The sequence below is a fragment of the Sturnira hondurensis genome, unplaced genomic scaffold (assembly GCF_014824575.4).
Source record: "Sturnira hondurensis isolate 20B ecotype Veracruz unplaced genomic scaffold, ASM1482457v3 Scaffold0001120, whole genome shotgun sequence".
In the NCBI taxonomy this organism is placed as follows: domain Eukaryota; kingdom Metazoa; phylum Chordata; class Mammalia; order Chiroptera; family Phyllostomidae; genus Sturnira; species Sturnira hondurensis.
In genome coordinates, this window is record NW_028073751.1 from 4,496,236 (window position 1) to 4,517,132 (window position 20,897).

At 46.3% G+C, this 20,897-nt stretch overlaps 1 long non-coding RNA gene across 1 annotated transcript; it reads left to right on the forward strand.

Annotated features, from left to right (window-relative positions):
- Positions 1–44: 44 nt before the first annotated feature.
- On the forward strand, positions 45–18,972 carry LOC118998627 (uncharacterized). Its single transcript, XR_005068913.1, has 4 exons — positions 45–1,299; positions 11,161–11,168; positions 15,116–15,120; positions 18,962–18,972. It is a non-coding gene; the product is annotated as an uncharacterized LOC118998627 (long non-coding RNA).
- Positions 18,973–20,897: the final 1,925 nt, after the last annotated feature.

A 20,897-nucleotide genomic window follows, 5' to 3' on the forward strand; every position in this document is an offset into this window, starting at 1 on the left:
ACAGACTCCGCCGCTTGGACTCGGGTCAGGCCCCATCTAGCCGGCTGCCTTTGACCCCCTGGGCACCTCTCCCCCTCCTGTAGTGCAGGCCTGGGGTGCGCAGCCCCAGGGCCATGGAGATGTTATTTTGCTCAGGAGGGTGGGGACTTGGAGGCCTGGGTCACTCCCAGGAACGCGGAACCCCGGCCGCGCCCGGCCCGGCGGCTAGAGCTGGGTTTTCGTGCTGGGGGGCGGGGGTGGGAAGGAGGAGCAGAATCCCTGCCCTAGAGGCTCCCGGGGTTGGGCCTGGCTTTGCCTTCTGTTTCTTTGGGGTTTTTTTTAGATGCGCTTATTTACCTAGATATTACAACTATTGTATTGTTTTAAATATACTTCGTTCTTTTCTGCCTTTTTTTAAAAGCTCATACTAGATAAAAAAAATAGGTCCCTGGTCTCTCCACCTCAAGGTAAACAGTTTAGATTACATTCTAAATGTTTTTCCTTGAACATACTTACATATTGCAGCAACGGGGACGCACCACCCACTCCGCCCACCACCAGCTAGGCAGCCTTGCTCTCCCGTTCCCGGGACTCCCCTGTGCACACAGCCCCTGGGGTCACCCCACCCCCCCCTCCCCGGCCCAGCTGCAGCTCCAGACCAGCTTCGGGAAGGTTGGTTTAGTCTGGTGAGACTCGGATGAGACAGGCGGCGGAGCTAATCCCTCTCCGGTCGGAGGGCATATCCTTTGGCCTCAGTATTGGTACAGTGTGTTTTGAATTCGGTCAGAAATCTCAGCTCAGCAGGAGGATTGCAGATGTTTCACAGTGAGATTCCAACTCCAATCTTCAAACGCATCGGATAACATGGGCCTGATGTGCAGCAGCTGCCTTCAGATCTTTGCAGAAGAGTGACTTCATGGGACTTAATGAGGGCCTGTTTCTTCTCCGTAGGGAATCAGGACAGTGTCCCTGTTAAGCCTGGAAGCTCTGGAATCAGCCTGAGGACCAAACAGAAAGACCTGGGTCTGACTACAGCCCTCGCCAGTCTCCACTGCTTGAGTGAGTGATTCAAGCAAAGTGACTCAACTTCTCTAGCTCTCCATTTTCTTATCTGGAACACAGGAATTTAGTGGAAGTTAAGTAAAACTAACCTCATGTGTCTGTTGTGAGTATTAAATGAAAGATTAGCATAGTTTGGCATTCCTGGCTAGCTGTGATTACCCCCTACTTCCTCCCGCTGTCCTTCCAGCCCATTCTGTAACCCTGGAATGCTCTCTCCCTGACCTGCTCCCCTTCACACCCCTCCCACTTGGTGCCTGGGTTTCAGCCATCACCTGTGCTCACCTTCGTGTCCTCTGGTTTTAGAGCTAAAGTTGACTTCCCAGTTCAAAGAATTATGAGTTCATCCATACAGTGGGACATTCTGCACCTCTTGTGTGGATGGATGTTTTCGTATTTTCTGTTACGCCCTTGCTTTGAGGAAACTCCCTGCTCCTTTGCCCCCCACATCCTGCTTGGTTCATGGGTTCAAGTGGGTAATCATACCGTGGCCCTACCTGGCCCTACCAATTAGAGCCCTCCCTGCCCCTGGCCAGGATCAGTAGTCCCTGAAGACACCCACCCAGCAGCCAGTCCCAGCCTCCCTTCTCCCTTGCTTCTGGTGCGGGAGCTGGAAAGTCAAACTCTCCCAGCTTCTCACCTAGGGGTGGCCAGGTAACCTCATTCTGGCCACTGAAGTCAAAGGGTGGCTTCTAAGAAGATATTTTATTTCCTGAGAAACTGGAAAAGCCCAGGTGGCAAGAAAATGAAACCTTCCAACAGCCGTGTGAGTCAGCCAGTGTGGAAGTGGGTCCTCCAGCCCCAGGCAAAGCCTTCCAGGGCCTGCAGCCCCGGCCAGCATCTGGTGTGAAATCTCGTGAGACACCCTGAACCAGAATCGCCCAGATTCGTTGCTCCTGAATTCCTGACTCACAGAAGCTGTGAGATAAAAAAAAACAAAACAAAAAACTTTCTTTTTAAGCTTCCAACTTATACAGTATTTGCTATTAGCTGTCAACAGACAGCTAATACCAAAAAATCCCGCAAGTGGAGTGGATAGTGGGCAGGGGATTCAACTCCTCTCTCTCCCTTGTGCCTGCCAGTGCATCCTGTGACCGCCCGAGACACCCCACTCCTCCCCCCCACCCCCACCCCGTGCTGCCCTCCCCGTGTATGTGGAATGCCCTGCCAAGGCCTTCCCTGCGCCTTTCTTTTTGTTACTTTACTTGCTATCTTCTACTTTCTAATAACCTGAGGCCATGTCTTATGAACGGGAGCTGCATCTCACTGACCTTTGCACTTTTCCCGTAGCTCAGTGCCTTGTAAGTAAAGCCGAAGTCCCACGTGTTTCAGAGTGTTGGGTCTGGAGCCCAGTGGGTTCAGATTCTGTACTGATCGCTTATTGGCCAGGGCACTTTTTAAATCTCTGCCTCAGTTTCCTCAACTGTAGAATGGGGATAATAGTAGCAACTGCATGAGGTCGTTACGAGGATTAAATGAGCGGACACTGGTAAAGCATTCGGAACCGTGTGTGATACATGGTAATTGCTCAATAAATATCAGTTACTAGGTTGAACCATGGGACAGTGCCATTTTTCTGCGTCAAAACTTAAATATTGGCAATTTTACATAGTTTAACCTGATCTTACTTTTTCACCACAGTTATGTTCAAAGAAACAGTCTAGCCAACAAGAACAATTAAAATTGACCCTGGTTGGTATGGCTCAGTGGATTGAGTGCCGGCCTGCGTGCCAACCAGAGAGTCATCCTTAGTCAGGGCACATGGCTGGGTTGCAGTCCAGGTCCCCAGTAGGGGGCGCATGGGAGGCAACCACACATTGATGTTTCTTTCCTTCTCTTCCTCCCTCCCTTTTTCTAGAAATAAATAAAATCTTTAAAAAAGCAGTTAAAATTATTAATGTCCCTAGGATAATATCAAAGTAGATCCAAGTCAGAGTAACTTAAAACCCTCCTTGCCTCATCTGTCTTAACTGCTACCAGGAAAACATTCTCCACGTTCATTCTAAACTCCTCCTAAGTAAACCATCTCCCCCCCACACTCTGCCCCACAGAACCAGCCCAAGGGGGTTCCCGCCCTGCCCTTCCTTCAGTTTACCTCTGTTCTCTTTCTTAGAGTTTATTTCTCTCAGTCCGTCGCAAGGCAAGTGCCTTGGCTTGGCTTCTCAGTAGTCTCATCCTCTCCTCAGCTCAAAAACTCAGACACGAAACTGCCAAACACAGTCTTCTTAGAGAGCAGAAGGCAAGCAGAAGCCGAGAAGGCATCATTCCTTTGTTCTTTTTCAAAATTTTTAATTGTGGTACAAACTACAACATAAAGCTTACCATCCTAACCATTTGTAAATGTACAGCTCAGTGGAGCTAAGTACAGGCACGGGGTTGTGCAGCCGATCTCCAGAATACTTTCGCTGAAACTCTGTGCCCGTTAAACAGCAACTCCTCCATTTCCCCCTCCCCCTGCCCTGGCACCCCCACTCTACTTCGTTTCCTGTGGGCTTGCTTACCCTAGGTACCTGACATACGTGGTACCTTCGAATTGTATAGTGGTTGTCCTTTTGAGACAGGCTTATTTCATTTAGCATAACATCCTCAGGGTGTCCCCATGTTGCCACAGATGTCAGAATTTCCTTTTCAAGGCTGGAAGTCATCCGTTATGTATATGCACCACATTTTGTTTATCCATTCATCTGTCCTTGGACACTTGGGTTGCTTCCATCTCTTGACTGTTGCAGAATTCCTTTTAAAGGGCTAGGGTGAACACAAAATCAGTAATTTTAGATTCCATCACAAGGGAAAAATAATATCATGAGCTGCACAATTGTATGGTTCGAACATTCCATGGGAAAGCAGGTCAGAGCCTTGAGAGGGCCGTGCGGAGCAGAAGGGCGCGGGGACGGGCGGGCTGCGGAGCCGCAGGGCCCAACTTTGACTCCCAGCTCTACCACTTACTGGGTAACTTCTGGTAAGTCACTTCACTCCTCTGTGCCCAGTTGCTTCATCCGTATGAAAGGAAAAATAGTATTTTCCTTAAACTACGTACTTTTATCACCAAGAGTAATTACCTTAGGAAGGAGTAACTGATTTAATACATGTGAGACAGTAGGTCCTTGCGTGGCACAGTCAACCATTACTGAGAGTCATTGTCATTAGTAGGGTTTTGAGACGGACCTTAGTGGTAATCAGGATTTGGTCATTGAAGAGAAGGATGGAGGCATCGCAGACAAAGATGATCAGAGGTAGGAAGGCGCAGAACACCCAGTTAAATTAGAAGATTTTCTAATTGCCTATGCATACACACTTTGAGATAAAAGAAAAATATTGCATGAAACGTACTTACTCTAAAAACATTTGCTATTTATCTGAAATAAATTATAAGCATCTAAATTACAGACCTCTTTCATTAACTTTCCCTGGTGATTTGGCTCTTCTTAATAGTTCCTTGTTTTGCAGAACATTTGCTTTTGAAGTACCTCTGAGTTACAGTTTGTGTTCATTTGCATCTTTACGTGGTTTCTGCAGTGGTCTTGTCCAACTTCTTGGGTCCTTGGTCATTGAACGTTCATTAGAGAGCAACTGTGGCCAGTGTTAGCCTGGTGAGCTGGTATGTGGAGCGTGTGCTGGTGTGAAGTAAAGGCCTCTGAGACTTGCTCTTCACGTGGGGTGGCTGGAGCGTATGCTCCCATCTTCCGTAGCATGGCTGCTTTTCTACTCTTCAGAATGACACTGCATTTCCTGATCAACAACTTTTTTAAATGTCCACCACAAAAAAGGAACACTGTCATCAATTTTTGTTCCTTTTTTCTTCAGGGCTGTACATAATGATTCCCCCTGTCCCCGTGCTGAGAGAGGACTCAATAACATCCATGTAAAAATAATAGAATTTTCTTTTGCTCTGTCTGGTGTGGCTCAGTGGTTCAGTGCTGGCCTGTGAATCGATTCCCAGTGTAGGGCACATGCCTGCGTTGCGGGCTGGGTCCCCAGTGAGGGGCCTGTCAGAGGCAGCCACACACTGTTTCTCTCCCTCTCTTTCTCCTTTCCCCTCTCTAAAAAATAAATAAATAAAACATTTAAAAAATTTATTTATTTATTTACTTTCAGAGAGAGGGGAAAGGAAGGAGAAAGAGAGTTAGAGAAACATCAATGTGTGGTTGCCTCTCACATGGCCCCCACCGGGGACCTGGCCTGCAACCCAGGCATGTGCCCTGACTGGGAATCGAACCAGCAACCCTTTGGTTCACTGCACAAGCTCAATTTACTGAGCTATACCAGCCAGGGAAAATAAATAAAATCTTTTTAAAAAATCAAATTTTTCAATGGATGAAATCCATTTCAAAAGGATCATAGCAAGTTATGCAATGATTACCCACTTTGGCCTGTCATTTGTTTTTCTGTTTATATATAATGTCCCTTTTAAAAACAGCTTTGCTAATAAAAGAGATAAACTTTTTATTAATTCTTTAGCATAGTCAATGAGTTCCTGTAAGCAATGGAGACCTTCATTTATCACTGTTTACTTTTCTTTCCCTTGCGTGAGCCTGTCACTAGATATTGAAAACTGAGAAGGAAATACGTAGACTTCAACCACTGCATTATTTCAAAAGTCAACCAGAATTTTGGGGTCTTTTTCTTCCGAACTGAAGTATAATGTCAGTACTTCATGTAAAGGGAGGGTTCGCTCGACGGCATTTGTTAAAGAAAGTCAGTGGTCTTTGAATGTGAGAGAAATGAGGAATACTGAATGCCAGCAAAATGGCCAGAATCCTTAAATGGCTCAGTTGGAGCAGTGTAAGTGCTGGAGCAGGGAGCAGTTTCACGGCGGTTCCTTCAGTCCCAGTAGTAAAGACATCGATGCTCCCGAAGAACACAGGCGGGACAAGCAGCACCTTCCACAGTCACCGACGCTGCCGCTTCGCTTCAGCTAGGAGTCAGCGCGGTCTGCACCCTCATGCAGACACCCTTCGAAAGCCGTGTTATCCCCGACCAAGAGGTAAAAGATCTCTTGCTAACTTTTTTATATGTACAAAAACCTGCATATATTTAATATGTGTAGTTTTTTTCAACCATCATTCTTTCATTAATAATTAGGATCACTTAGACCTTTTTTTTTAACGCACAATTCCTGCCCATTCACTAGAAGGCACGATGGAAAAGACCAGGTATTTAAATCAACAGTCTGTCTTGATGAGAGGTAAACACTAAGGGCTGTACCTATACTTTATATGATTACAAACTATATTTTCATGCCCTATCACAGTAAATCCAAAAATAAATATTATATTTAATTGCCCCATTCCACATTTTTAAGTTTCTTTTTAAAATTCATTTTATTGGGGTGACACTGGTTAGTAAGATCGTATAGGTTGCACGAGTGCATTTCCATGATACACGATGTATAACGCACTGTGTGCCCACCACCCAAAATCAAGTCATCTTCCCCCAACAGATGCAGACAACACCTGGCCCCCTTTGCCCTTTACTTGCCGCTGCAGGGTCCAGGGCTTCCTGAAAGGTGGGGAAGGCGTCGGCGATGGGTAACAGACGGCCACACGCCTCAAAGGACAGTGAAGCTCTATTCCGTTTATTGCAAGTACAAGCAGGTTTTTGTATTTTCATTTCTGGTAGTGATTAACATTTACAGGTGCATAGCATGATCAGTTAAGCAGAAAAAATCAGTACAAAGTTAACCAAGAAAAGTACAAGAATTTCCATAGTTTCAGTTATGTTAAACAAAAGTTGTTTTGACCAGGAGAACCATTCCTCAGACAATTTGAAATAGCTCTATGTACAGAGTTTGAATGTCTTATTGTTTATTAAAGTTCTCAGAATTTGTCATGGGGCAAAAGGTACACTAAACCGAGCAGAGGTTAGGAAATTCATTATAGGCCTTTGTGATGTCTGATTTAGCTATCTATCTTTCTGTCTAAAATGTTTTTTTATGTACTATGGACTCTAACTCCTTGGTAATCGTTTCTACGTGCTTAGTTTGTAGTAGCTAACCAGCTTCTCCTGTTTTTCTGCCTGTCTAATTCTAGTTGATATATATTCCTATTCAAGGTAGAGGAGGGGCTATTATTCCAACAACTTTAGACATTCAGGGGCTGTTTCATTAGAGGGGATTTTTCCATCCCTTCAGGCAGTTCCGTGGGGAATACTAATGTTTTCCTCTGAACTGTCCCTTTCTCTTGGGCGATTTTCACAGGAATAAGTAAGTACAGTACAATGCCTATATTCAATAGCAAGAGTAAAATAATTAAAATAAAACAGCCAATTGTTAACCCATTTTGGATGCCACGTTCTCTTCCGTGGAGACGAATTCCTTGAACTCGAATCCTCCATGCCCGGACTGTGTCAGACAACATGGTTGGAAGAGGACGTGGCATTTGCTACCCGCCAACCCTGTTCCTTCTGGTGACCACCATACTGTTTTCTGCATCTGTGGGTTTCACTTTTATATCCCACATATGAGCAAAGTCATATGGCTCTTCACTTTTTGTGACTGACTGATTTCGCTTAGCATAATATCGTCAAGGTCCATCCATGCCGTCGCAAATGGCAGTGTTTCAGGCTTTCTTATGGCTGAGTTCCATTCCCTAGTGTGTATGCACCACATCTTCTTTATCCAGTCCTCTGTCAAAGGTCACTTTGGTCATCTGCATGGCCTGGCCACCATGAATAATGCTGCAGTGAACACAGGGTGCATATATCTTTCTGAATAAATGTTTTTAAAAAGACTTTATTAACCTTTAGAGAGAAGGGAAGGGTGTGAGAAAGAGAAGGAGAGAAGCATGTGAGAGGTGCATTGATCGGTTGCCTCTCACACGCCCCCAGCGGACCTGGCCCACAACCCAGGCCTGTGATCTGAATGGGAATTGGACCAGCAACCTTTTGACTTTCAGGCTGGTGCTCAATCCACTGAGCCACACCAGTAATATATGTGAATACATGTTTTTGAGTTTTTCAGGTAGATACCCAGAAGAAGGATTCATGGGTCATATGTGAACTCTATTCTTAATTTTTTGAGGAATTGCTATCCTGTTTTCCATAGTGGCCGCACCAGTTTACATTCCCACCAGCAGTGAAGAAGGGTTCCTTTTTCTTCGCAACCCCTTCAACCCTCGTTATTACCTGATTTGTTAATAAAAGCCATTTTACTGATTCCCAGTCAGGGCACATGCCTGGGTTGCAGGCCATATTCCCAGTATGGGGTGTGCTAGAGGCAACCACACGTTGATGTTTCACTCCCTCTCTTTCTCCCTCCCTTCCCCATCTCTTTAAAAATAAAATAAAATAAAAGCCATTCTAATAGATGTTGTATCTCATTGGTAGTTTGTTGTTTCAGATCCTATATTTAGGTCTTTGAACGACTCTGAGTTAATTTTTGTACATGGGGACACAACTGGAATCTAGTTTTGTTCTTTTGCATGAGGCTTTTCAATTTTCCAAGCAGCATTTATTGAAGAGGCTTTATTTTCTCCATTGTGTGTTTTTTGGCTCCTCTGTCAAAATCACGTGGTTTTTATTTCTGGGCTCTCAATTCTGTTCCATTGGTCTGTGTCTGTTTTACTGTCAGTACCATGCTGTTTCAATTATTGTAGCTCTGTAGTACAATTTGAAGTCAGGTAGTGTGGTACTTCCAACTTCATTCTATTTTTTTCAGAATTGCTTTAGCTACTCAGGGTCTTTTGTGGTTTTATACAAATCTGATAATTTTTTGTTCTAGTTCTTTAAAAATGGCATTGTTATTTTGGTGGGGATTGCTTTAAATTGTATGTTGATTTGGGTAATATGTGTAATTTGATGAGTTTGGACATATGCATACATCTGTGAACCATCACCATAACCAAGGTAGACATATCCATCACCTCCAAAACCTTCCTGTGTCCCTTTGTTTTTGGTATGCATGTGCTTATCATTAACAATTAATAACAGAGTTTCTGCAGAAATTTGCTATTGTATCTGAAGTTTCGGCTGGAAAGAATTCTACTTGCAGTAATCTCATAAGCAAGCCTTTTTCACAAGAAAAATATTGTACAAAGGGAAAGTTTTTCTGTATAAAAAGGTGATACATGCCTTGGCTGGTGTAGCTCAGTGGACTGAGTGCAAGCCTGTGAACCAGAGGATCACGGTTCAATTTCCAGTCAGGGCACATGCCTGGGTTGCAGGCCAGTTCCCAGTGGGGGACACAGGAGAAGCAACTATACATTGATACTTCTCTCCCTCTCTCCTTCTCTTCCCCTCTAAAGATAACAGAGTAAAATCTTTTAAAAAAAGGTGATACATTTAGATATTTGATAGCCTCTGTAATAATAAATGGAACTGTTACATTTTTTATTATGGAAGTAGATTTCATCCTAGCATTTGAAAATTTGCTTGCAATTTTGGAGCCGGAAAACACTCTGGTAGCAGTACATTCAAATGGCTATTCGAGCTGAAAGACCGGGGATGGTGTACGGTGTGGGGGTCCATGTGTACGGTGTGGGGGTCCATGTGGATGGTATGGGGGTCCGTGTGTACAGTGTGGGGTCCATGTGGATGGTGTGGGGGTCCGTGTGTATGGTGTGGGGTCCGTGTGTACAGTGTGGGGGGCCATGCGTAGGGTGTGGGGGTCCGTGTGTAAGGTGTGGGGTCCATGTGGATGGTGTGGGGGTCCGTGTGTATGGTGTGGGGTCCGTGTGTACAGTGTGGGGGGCCATGCGTAGGGTGTGGGGGTCCATGTGTAAGGTGTGGGGTCCATGTGGATGGTGTGGGGGTCCGTGTGTACGGTGTGGGAGTCCGTGACCTTTCTGCTGCAGTTATTTTACCTTAATTTGAATTTCTCTTAATCAAAAAATGTTATCAGTTTTCTTAGTACAAATTGAAGAACTCATATATCTCTTATGTTTAACTGTTAACATATGCTGGTTTATATCTGACTTTCTACCTTTTTATGTTGATTGAACAATTGCATGCTACAGAAAGCTTCAAATGGAATTTTTCCTCATTGAATAAATGTCCACTGCTCACAAAGTTCAGCACAAAATTTATGCCTGCTTTTTAGTATTTGGGATTCAAATATTCACCAAAAATAGATAATAGAAACCACTGTAAGAATCAAAGAGATTGAATTTAATAATCTCACAGCTGCAACAGTGCACCTGCCAGTCTGAACTGGTAATTGTTCAAAGGGCTCCAAATTCATGAAATTGAACTTGACATCTGATGCAAAGAAGGTGAACTTCCTGTTTGTTTGAAAGTGAGAACTATACATTTGGGGCAAAGTCTCCCCCACAAAACTAGAACTGATTTAAGGGAAGGTTTCAGGAAGCCCTGCACAGCTGCTTGGTGATGTAAGGTCTTTCAGCTGCGTTAGTGTATCTGGAGCAAGGCTGCCTTTGACTCGCTGTCTTCGAGCACTGCCCTGGAGTGAGGTGCTTGCTGATTGGCTTTCATCTAGCGTGGGGACTGTCACTGATTGGCTGACTGTCAGAAACTAGGGTCTGCCAGGGGTTTGCTCACTTTCAGATGCACAGTTACTGAGGTGAGAGTATTGCTGATTGGCTAGCTTTCAGAACAAAAATTGTAAGTTATTTCTTATTAACTAAGGGTAGTTACTATTCACGACTCGGCCAAAAAGCAGCGTTTTCCTTCCTTGAGTATGAAAAGAAGTACCTTTAATTGCCAGTCTCCCCTTCTGTACTTTCCTTAGCCAGACCTTCAGGAAACCATAAGACATTGCCCAGGTCTTTATTTGTGGCCATTCACTTTTCAGCTAGTGGCGTCATTTAAGGGATTTAAGTACCAATTACTGTAGCAGTGGTGTTCAAGTCATTTTCACCAGGGGTCACATCAGCCTCTCAGTTGCCTTCAAAGGGCTGGATGTCATTTTAGGACTGTGTAAATGTAACTACTCCTTAACTAGGGGCAAGGAGCTTGGCGCTACTGCCAGGCAGAAACAAAGTACCAGGCTGGATAAAACAAGGTGGAGGGCCTTGTGTTTGCCACCTGTGCTGTACAGGAAATTGCTCTGATACATTTTTGTAATTTCTTGGAAAAAGCTGAGTACAAGCTCTGCAGGGTGTCCTGATGGTCGCCCTGATGGTCAATACAGAATGCAGGACAAACTACAGGACATGGCCTGTGTGATAGGTGCCTCTGTGGGGAAAGTGCAGGGGAAAACAGAGCAAGCTCCACCTGTGACGGAAGAAAGTCAGATTCTCAGTTGCTTGTAGAAGGGCACTCTCTGTAGCCCTGCTTGTTAAAGGACGATGTTGGAAACAGCCTACATGTCCAGCAATTGTGAACTGGTTTGATAAAGTTTTGTATGCCTATAAAATGGAATATAATGCACCCATTAACAAGGAGTTGGCTGGCATTCTGTGAACTAATATAATAACTACCACAATAGATAGTTAGGTGTTAAAACAAAACAAGATGTAGAACTCCATGTATAGCATCATTTGTGCTAAAGTATGTGTGGGGTTGTGGAAGTAGGAATAAATGTATGTTCCTATATGATAGACCATCTCTGGAAGGATATACGAGAAGCAGTTGTGGTGATTTCTTCAGAGAAGGGAACTGAGAGGCTGAGGGCCGGGGCAGAAGTCCTCCTCTTGGCGGCGTGAGTAAGCGCACTGAGCCTTGCAGAGGCTTGGCACCAGCCTGTGCCTGTGCTGTCCACGAAGATTCAAAACCAGGTCAGCGTGTCTTCTCTCCGCTGCATGCTTCGATGTGTTTGTCCTTTGTGAATGGACAAACAAGTCCATTGGACAAACCCACCCTAAACAAGTTTGATTATTTTAAAACATGATTTTTTAAAAATCAAATGTGTGACCTGGGCCAGGGACAGAAGGCAAAGGTTTGATATGTTTGGGGGAGGCAGGGTTTCTGCACAGATGTTTTCTGAGCCTGGTGACCCTTCCGCACCCGGGTGGACCTCGGAGGCCGGCTGACCAGCTGTGTGGAATGTTTCCCACACCTCAAGTCTCCTCCACATCACAGAGCACAGGAAATAGCCTGGGCCTGGGGGAGCAATGCCGTCCACACAGCAGGTGAGCGGGGAACAGCCCCCAGATGCACTTAACTGCACAAGCAGCCAAGGGAACAGGGACCACTCTAAATTGTCCTGCACTGAGCTCACTTCCTGGGAGCTCTCTGCTGCTGAGGGAAATAAAATCCAGGCGGGGTCCTCCGTCATGTCCTTGGAATTTCACTGCCCGAGGTCTCCTCATCTGGGAGTCAGCCCACTTTGAGTATGAGAGCTTCTTTCCTGGCAAAAACAGATCTCTGCAGCACAAAGTGTGTCACAGAGAGAGGGTGTGACAAAAACCCTTGAAAGTAGAGGGCTGAGAGCAGTGGAACCCACTGTATCAGATAATCACCATGATCACAGCGGCGAATACTTAACTGCACATTTATCGTGTCCTAGGGACTGTTGAAGTGCTTTGCGTGCATTACAGTCTCGTCCTTAGAACAACCTTATGAGACAGGCACAGTGATTCCAGTTTTACTGATGAGAAAATTGGCATGTAGGGGTTTAGAAATTCACCCAAGGTCGTGGCACTGGGTGATCTGGGGTTTGAACAGAGGCTTTCTGTACTCCTAGCCATGTGATCATATTCCTTCCAAAGAGCTTCTCCAGCACAGCCTAAAACCCAATTAAAGGCATCAGGCATTCACTACAGACCTACTGTGTGCCTGGGGCTGGGAGACGTGCCATGGGAAACATTTGGTGTTTCTGAGTGCCCGCACAGCTTCTGGAGTGTGCTTTTAAAAATGGAGGTAAAATTTACATGATGAAATGAACCATCTTAAAGTGAAAAATTCCATGGCGTTTCGTACACTCACAATGTATAACACCGCCCTTATTTCATTCCAAAGCCTTGGTCTCTCCATAAGGAAGCCCCTGCCCATGAAGCAGATCCTCCGCTTCCCCTTCTGTCCGGCCCCCAGTACTCACAGATCTGTGTTCTGCATCTGGACTCACCTACTCTGGATATTTTATTTAATGGGATCGACAATGTATGATTCCTTTGGGTCTGGCTTCTTTCACTTAGCATATTGTTTTTGATGTATATTCACATTATAATATGTATCAGTACTTTTTTCTTTTTTATGGATGAATAACATTCCACGGCATGCATATACCACAGTTTGATTCCCCATTCATTCAGTGGTGGACATTTGGGCAGTGGCCACCTTTGGCCATTGCACATAGTGACTATGCATGTGCATGGGCATGTTCAAGTGCCCGTGTCCAGTTCCTTGAGGTACATACATACCTAGGAGTGGAGTTGCTGGGTCATATGATAATTCTTTGTTTAATTTTGAGGACCCGTCAAATTGGAATGGGATATTTTGACGTGAGAATTTTTCCTGGTGCCTTGGCTTTCTCCTATTCAAGAAAAGGAGGGCTCCTTTCTGAGGTGCATAAAGGAACCTGGGGGGGTACAGCGGAAAGCAGATACAGACCGGCCTGGTTTTGAGTCTCTGTTGAAAGCATGTGTGAGGCTGGCCATAAGGCTTGTTAAGGCTCAGTTTTCCTGTCTGTAGAAATGGAGATGACCATTTTCTTTCTTTCTCTCTCTCTCCCCCATCCCTTCCTTTTCTTTTCTCTCTCTTTTTTAAGATTTTATTTATTTATTTTTAGAGAGAGGGGAAGGGAAGGAGAAAGAGAGGGAGTGAAACATCAATGTGTGGTTGCCTCTCAACGTGGCCTCCACTGGGGACCTGGCCTGCAACCCAGGCATGTACCCTGACTGGGAATCGAACTGGCAACCCTTTGGTTCACAGCACAAGCTCAATCCACTGAGCTACACCAGCAGGCTTTCCTTCTTTCTTTCTTTCTTTCCTTCTTTCCTTCTTTCTTTCCTCCTTTCCTCCTTTCCTCCCTTCCTCCCTTTCCTCCCTTTCCTCCCTCCCTCCCTTCCTTCTCTCTCTCACTTTCCTTTCCATTTGCTGAGGGCTTACTGTGGCCCGGCACTGGGGATGTGGTTAGCCATCCCGGAGTTTACAGAATGAGGGATTGGGGGAGGAAGGGAGGACCAAGGAGCACACTATTTTGCAAAGGGAAGATTCTTTTTTGTCATGAGAATAACACTGTCATCACAAGTAGTTAGTGAGTGCATTTAGCTGGACCTGCATCTCGTTCCTCTCTGTCCCTGAGGCCGATACAGGCCTACAGAAAGAGGCATGTCATTTAGAGTCCTGGAGTGGTAAGCAGCAGAAATAGAATGGCTTGATTTAGCAAGAATTCCTGGGGAAAGATTGGGAAAGCCTCCAGAATTGAAAGAATAGCTAACCAACCAGCCCTCTGGGAGTCGGGGAAGAGGCCAGGGGGTGACAGGCACCTCAGCACCAGCGGCTTTTTGTTCGGCCTCCCCTGGGGCTGTGCCTTTAATGACCCTGCTCTGACCTTTGTCTCTCACCTGAGAGTGCCCTAGTTGCCCCAGCTCAGGGGGTGTGTGGCAGGGTACTGCCCATAACTACAGGCTAGGCTTTATGTCACAGTCATCAGAGGTTGGAATTCCCATTATGACAATTCTCTGGCAAATTATAGTGAAGTGTGTTTTGGAAGGGTGTCTTTGTACAAAGTCACATTTGGGGCTGAAAGAGCCAAACCCCGTCTGGGACTGAAAGTGAAAGTCAGCTGGGATGCAGAAGAAAAAGGTCTCTCGGAGGCGAGAGAAGAGACCAGCAGGAAAGGCCAGCAGGAAACACAAGAAAGAGTCCCGAGTGTTTCTCCCCAAGGAGGCAGCAGCTGTGAAACGTCATGAGGACCCCTCGTTGGGTGACCACCGCTTTCTGACCTATGACGAAAGCAAAGGCTCACTGTGCTGTTCTCATCTGTCACTGGGCTAACCAACCGCTCAGTGTCCTCACATCCCACAGCACTCTGTCCCTAGATCAGCCCTGCTTTTCTCCAACCTGAGTCCAAAAGAGCAGCCAGACCAGAGGCGATTCCTGCTTCACTTTGACCCCACTCAGAATCCTTGACCTGGAACCCAAAATTTACAAAAGAGTGGTCCTCCATCCTCAGGTGCTCTGGGGTGCCTCGCCTCATCGCATCAAGTAACGAAATCAGGTTCCACCAGGCAGCAGGCAGGCTCGGTCCTGGCGGCCTCCAGCTGGTTAGGCTTTACCCGGACTGTCAGGGGCTGGAGCAGAGCCTGCGACTGGCAGCCCTGCCAGGGGGGTGGGACGGAGGCTGGAGTTCCCCACGGGAAAGCAGACTGCCGCCATCAGGAACAGGTGAGAGTAGGATGCGCCCAGACCCAGGAGATGGAGCTCTTGGGGTGGTGCTCAGTTCATGCCAGGTTTTAGAGACACTACAGTAAATATCTTATAGATCGTAATAATAATTATAATAATAATTATAGATCGTAATAATGATTAAATACTGGCTTTTAGCTAGGCACTCTGTTTACGACCTCATTTAATTCTTAAAGCTACCTTATACCTGTTTTTTTGATCTTTGCAGTTTCTAGGACAGACTCTCCGTGCAGGGAGAGCCCTCCAGCACTGTGAATGCTGGAGGCAGGCGGCTCGAGCTCTGGGCACTGCCTCAGCGACCACACGGGCCTGGCAGCCGCCTGCCCCCATCCCCCATTCCTCTGGCTCTTTGTGGGGACGTGTAAAGTCAAAAGTGGCTGTAGGTCCAAGTCGCCCTGCCTCAGCTCAGGGCACTCACTCCCTACTCTGGCAGTAATAAGGACAACCCATAAAAAACATTGTTAGCTCTTTTACTACATGCAGGACGGCGCTGAGAGCTTTGCATGTATCAGTTAATCTACAGAGCAGCCCTGCGAAGAACGTGCTTCCTTATTTGACAAAGGAGGACACTGAGGCCCAGGGATGTTTCTTGCTACGGTCACACAGTGGATGAACGACAGAGCCAGAGCTCGGGGCTCTCTAGAGCTGCCGTGCTAAACCGGAAGGCTGTGCTGCCTGCCTGACCGGCCACCGTCTGTAAATGTGGCCTCTGGTTATAATTTTGTGCTTGTTTGTCTATGGACTTGTTTATAAGTAAATATATTTTTAACCAATTAAGGGAGAAAGCACTCTGCTCAGGGCCTGAGTCTCATGAGTCATTATTATTACAGTTATAAATGGGAGTGTTCCTGAACAGAATGCAAAGCAAATCCTATTCTTCCTGTAACTTTAGCTTCCAATTCTCATTTTATCTTTATTGCTCAGTGATGTTCAGTTTGCCAGTGGCTCTCCAATGCTCTCCATCGCTCCTCTGAATGCCAGCTGCCAGACTTCTCCCACATGCTCCTAATGAGACAAACGAACCCGTGAAGGCAAGCACCTAAAAAAATAAAGGCATCTCTTAGCAAATTTGGGAAGGGGAGAATCCTGTTATCATTGGGTAAATAAGCCCCTCCCCCAACTTTTCTGTTCCTAAACTCAGGAATCTGGGGAGGGTCTTGGGGAAGGGAAGGGGACCTGAGAAATCCCAGGGGAGTGTCTGCCGCTGAGAGTAGCCAGCCAGAGGGGCTCCAGAGTGTGGTCTCCAGCCATTGGCATCACTGGCATTGTGGGCACCAGGGTCAAAATGCCCACACCCCACTGAAGCCATCTCTCCGGAGATGGGGCCCATGAATCTGCATTTAGCATGTTTCTTGGTGAAGAGCTAGAGTCTTATTCTAATACGGGAAGGAGCCTTGGGCAGGGCTGGAGTTGCTGTCAGGGGAGGAAGTCTGTTTAAAAGGGCCTCGTGGATGGCGGCCTATTGAGGGAGGGGGGCTTCCTGAGTGTGTTCTCACATGTGTTCCTGCACCACTTTCATCCTGGCTGCACTTGACTTATGAACACCGTCTTACTTATTACACCGCTGTGCTGAGACTCCACCCCCGGGGAATGTGACGGGAAGCAATCCCTCCTCCTGCTTCTCCCCATCCCCAGGCACGGCCCTGCTCCCAGCAGGCTGCTTGCACAGGACCCAACATCTTTCCAGGCCCCTCACGCTTCTTCCTTCTGATCTTGGCTGCTGCTCTTTCATTGTAGGGGAGGCAGGGAGGCCTCTCCGAGAGTGTGAGAGACCCACTCCCCTTGGGAATTCAGGGATGAAATTTGTGTGAATCACTTCACATTTGGATTTGAGGCAGAGACCGATGGAGAGAAATACTGCCTGTTTGTTTGTCGTTTTGGCTGACCTTTCCCTCCCTCCTTTCTGCGTTTGTTTATTTCTTGTCTCTAGCTACTGTCCCAGGTTTCATTTATCAGTCTGGGTGGCCTCTGCGATGCCTGAGTCAGCACCCTGCTGGGAATTAAGGGGAGGTTCCAGGGGCATTGTGGGAAGAAAGGAATCGATGCATGTAAAACACCTTGCTACAACTCAACAACAAAAACCATGCAAACTCAAAAACTAGCCAAGGACTTAATACACGTTTCTCCGAGGAAGGCATACTGACATACTACTGAAATCATCAGGCCTCTGTGCCCGGCCCCACCCCGGAACACTACTTAATTATAGGGCTCAGAGAACATTTACAGAGGTGGATTCTCAGGCTTGCGTGGAACAAGGCTCAGCTGTGGCCGCGAGCGCCTCCTTGGCCGTGGGTGGGGATCCCGCCTGCCTCTGAGTCCCAGAGCATTCTCTTCACTGGGGGCAAACACAGTGGGAGGGGCTGGGTTCAAACATTTGAAAGCACGACACACTCTACTCACCCCAAGTTTCTGTTCTTCCTTCTCTTCCTGGAGCTGGCTGCGTCCTGCTCCGCCACACCCAGGGAAAGACTGCCGTGCTGGCCAATCAGCTGACTTGACTTGTGACCCTGGGACTCTGAGCAGTGTCCTCTGCTCCAGAGGGCTGGTCCGCTGAGCTGAAAAGCCACAGGCTGCTTTTCTTCACTGGATATGTCTCCTAACCCTCTTCTTTAAAAGGTCTGCTTAGCCCCGGCTGGTGTGGCTCCATGGATTGAGTGCCGGCCTGTGATTTGCTGAGGGTGTGTGAGGCAACCTCTCTATGTTTCTCTCCCTCTACTTCTCCCTTCCTTCCCTTCTCTCTAAACAAATAATTTTTTTAAGTTTATTTAAAAACTTTTATGTCTTTTATTGTGGTATAACTTTTATATCTTAAGTGTGTAGCTTGATGACTTTTTACATGAATATACACCCTCTCAGGTCAAAACACAGTCCGGTGCTGCTGAGCAGAGCAGCTTCTGCGGCTGCTGAGCCATTGAGGAGTGGCCAGCTCGGACATAAAGCACAGTTTTGACAACTGAAGTGCAAAAAATGGAAGGAAGCATCACTGATAATTTAAAAATGGTGATTGAATAGCCACATAGTTTGGGTATATTGCTGTTTCCTTGCAGCTTTTTAAATGGCTAGTAGGAAGTTTTGAATTATGCAGGCAGCTTGCACTACATTTGTTTTGGACAACGCAAGTGCGGAACCCTTGCAGCACCCAGAAGGCTCCCTCACGGTCCTTTCCGATCTCTGAATCACAGGTGCACTTGGCCTGTTCTTGACCTGCATGTACATGGAATGATGTGGTATGTGCTTTTCAGTACCAGATTTTTTTTCATTCAACATTAAATCTGTGAAATTCACTCACATTGTAGCATGCTGTAGTCATTTGTTCCTTTTCACTGTTTGTGGAATTCTGTGGTAACGAGTCATGTCACCCAGCCTGGTGCTGCTGAACACTGGTGTTTTTCCGGTGTTGGACTCTTGTTCATCAAGCTCTAATGAAAGCTTCCGTACATGTGTGATTTGGTGTATATAAACACTTGTTCCTGTGGTGTATACCCAGGAAAGGAACAGGGAATATACCATGCCCCTGGGTTGTGGGGCAGAGTACGTTCTTTGTCAATACTCCCCAACCAGGTTTCCAAAGTGGTTATAACAACTCACGCTCCCATCTGCTGTGGCTGAGGGTCCCAGTTGTTACATATTCTCACCAACGCTTGGCATTGTAGTGCTTTTGATGCCAGCCATCTAGAAGAGAGGCAGTCAGGTTTTGGGTTGAAGATAATTCTTACCATTTTTTCCTCTTTACAAGGTAACATATACCCACCTAGCTGATGTGTAGAACATACACAGAGACAAAATGAAGGCAGGAAAAATACCCAACATCTCAACTACTGTTGACATTTGAGATGTATATATATCTAAATCAATCTATCTATCATTCACGTTTATCAGTGCATACATTAATGGTATTGTTACAGAACAGCGGTCCAGGGGGGCAATATTTGGCCCACCCAGGGATGCCAAAAATTGTTACAGAACAGATACACTGGGGCCTGGATTCCAGAGGATGGTATACTAATACCATCTGGACCCCATACTGGGCCCAATTGTCCGTCGCCAATTGGAAAGACTTCTCTCAATGCCAGAGATTTGTGAAAAGGAAAGGAAATGTTTATTTAATGCTATACAGACCTAACATCTTCATTAAAATATCAAAGTCCTTTAGGATATCCACCTGCACACACACACAGTGCTCCCTTCTCCCCCTGTCCTAACTCCGGGTACCATAAATCAGGAAAAGGGCACACGTCCATTTTTTCCCGGATGCTGACACCTTTTGTCAGCTGTGTCGCCATCCAGGCAGGATCTCCAACTACTCCAAAGTCATGCAGCACTTTCTCATGGTCCACTGGCAAGAGTTCTTTGTACCCATTTTTTCAGGCAAAGTCTCTCCTGCTTCCCAGGCCACACAGCCAAATGGAGCACCCCAAAGCTGTGTGGGCCTCTTCTACCAAAGCTGCAGGGGTCTGCACTCCACCAAAAGCGTGTGGCTTTCTTCTTCACCTGGCTGCAGGGATCCCCACTCTGGCAAAGCCGTGTGGTTCTCTTTCACCTGGGCAAGAGGGGGCCCTCACTTTGCCCAAAACAGCATGGCTCTCCTTCCAACGGCTGCCAAGTCTGCATTTTAAATCCCCAAGCCAGTCCTCCTTTGCAGCCCCATTTCCGACTCCTCCTACAATCGGTTACACCTGCCAGGACTCCCATATCCTCCCAGTTTTACTGGGCTGCCATAGTGAGTCTGGGCAGGTGTAGCCCCATGGCGTGGAGCCAATCAACTCCAAGCTCTCACGCAGGTGCTGTGACTCGGGGGACCTGCACCACAGTTACATCTTGGGTGGAAGTCACTTCCATCCCCCTGGCTCAGAGCATGGCCATAGCTATTTAACATATCTAAGAAACCAGTTCAAGGTTATAGCTATGTTACATGATCATTCCAGAAACTGTTGCTATGCAAAACATCTCTCAATGGCCCTGCTCCATTTGTCCCTTCCCCCAACTGACACCTGTTTGGGGGGGGGTAAGAGGTGAGGACATCTTATATGTCTCTCTAATATTTCCTGGACCCCTTGAGTTCTGGACCTCATTCCAAATCCCTTTTTGCCCCTTCCCCCCTTGGCTGTGCTCTGTTACAGTATCATACTACAATAAATTGACCATGACCATTTTTCCATACCTACGAGTCTCCACCCACAGCGCAGTTTTTCACAGCTATGTAATACTACCTTTTATGGATGTGCCATCATTTAATAAGTGCCCTTACTCTTGGGCATTCACTAAAAGGGACAAAGTCCAGTTGACTCTCAAGGGGATGGAATTACATTTCAACTGGTAAAGGGAAGTGCCATGGATTCCATGTTGTTCTAAAGTATGTGCACTTTAGACCAACCACCACCCAGTATACAGCTTCCCAGTCTGCACCTCTGTAAACCATTACTGGTAGTGAAGAGAATTTTTAGTCAATAAGTCATCATGATAACTGATTAACCACCTGGAAAAATTTCTGTAACAAAACAGATCCCTAACTCAAATTGTACACTGACATGAATTCCAGATAGTTTAATATTTAATGTACAAAAGTGTTAGAAGAAATTCAGATGAAAATTGAAGTAGGATGCATATGGGAGCAA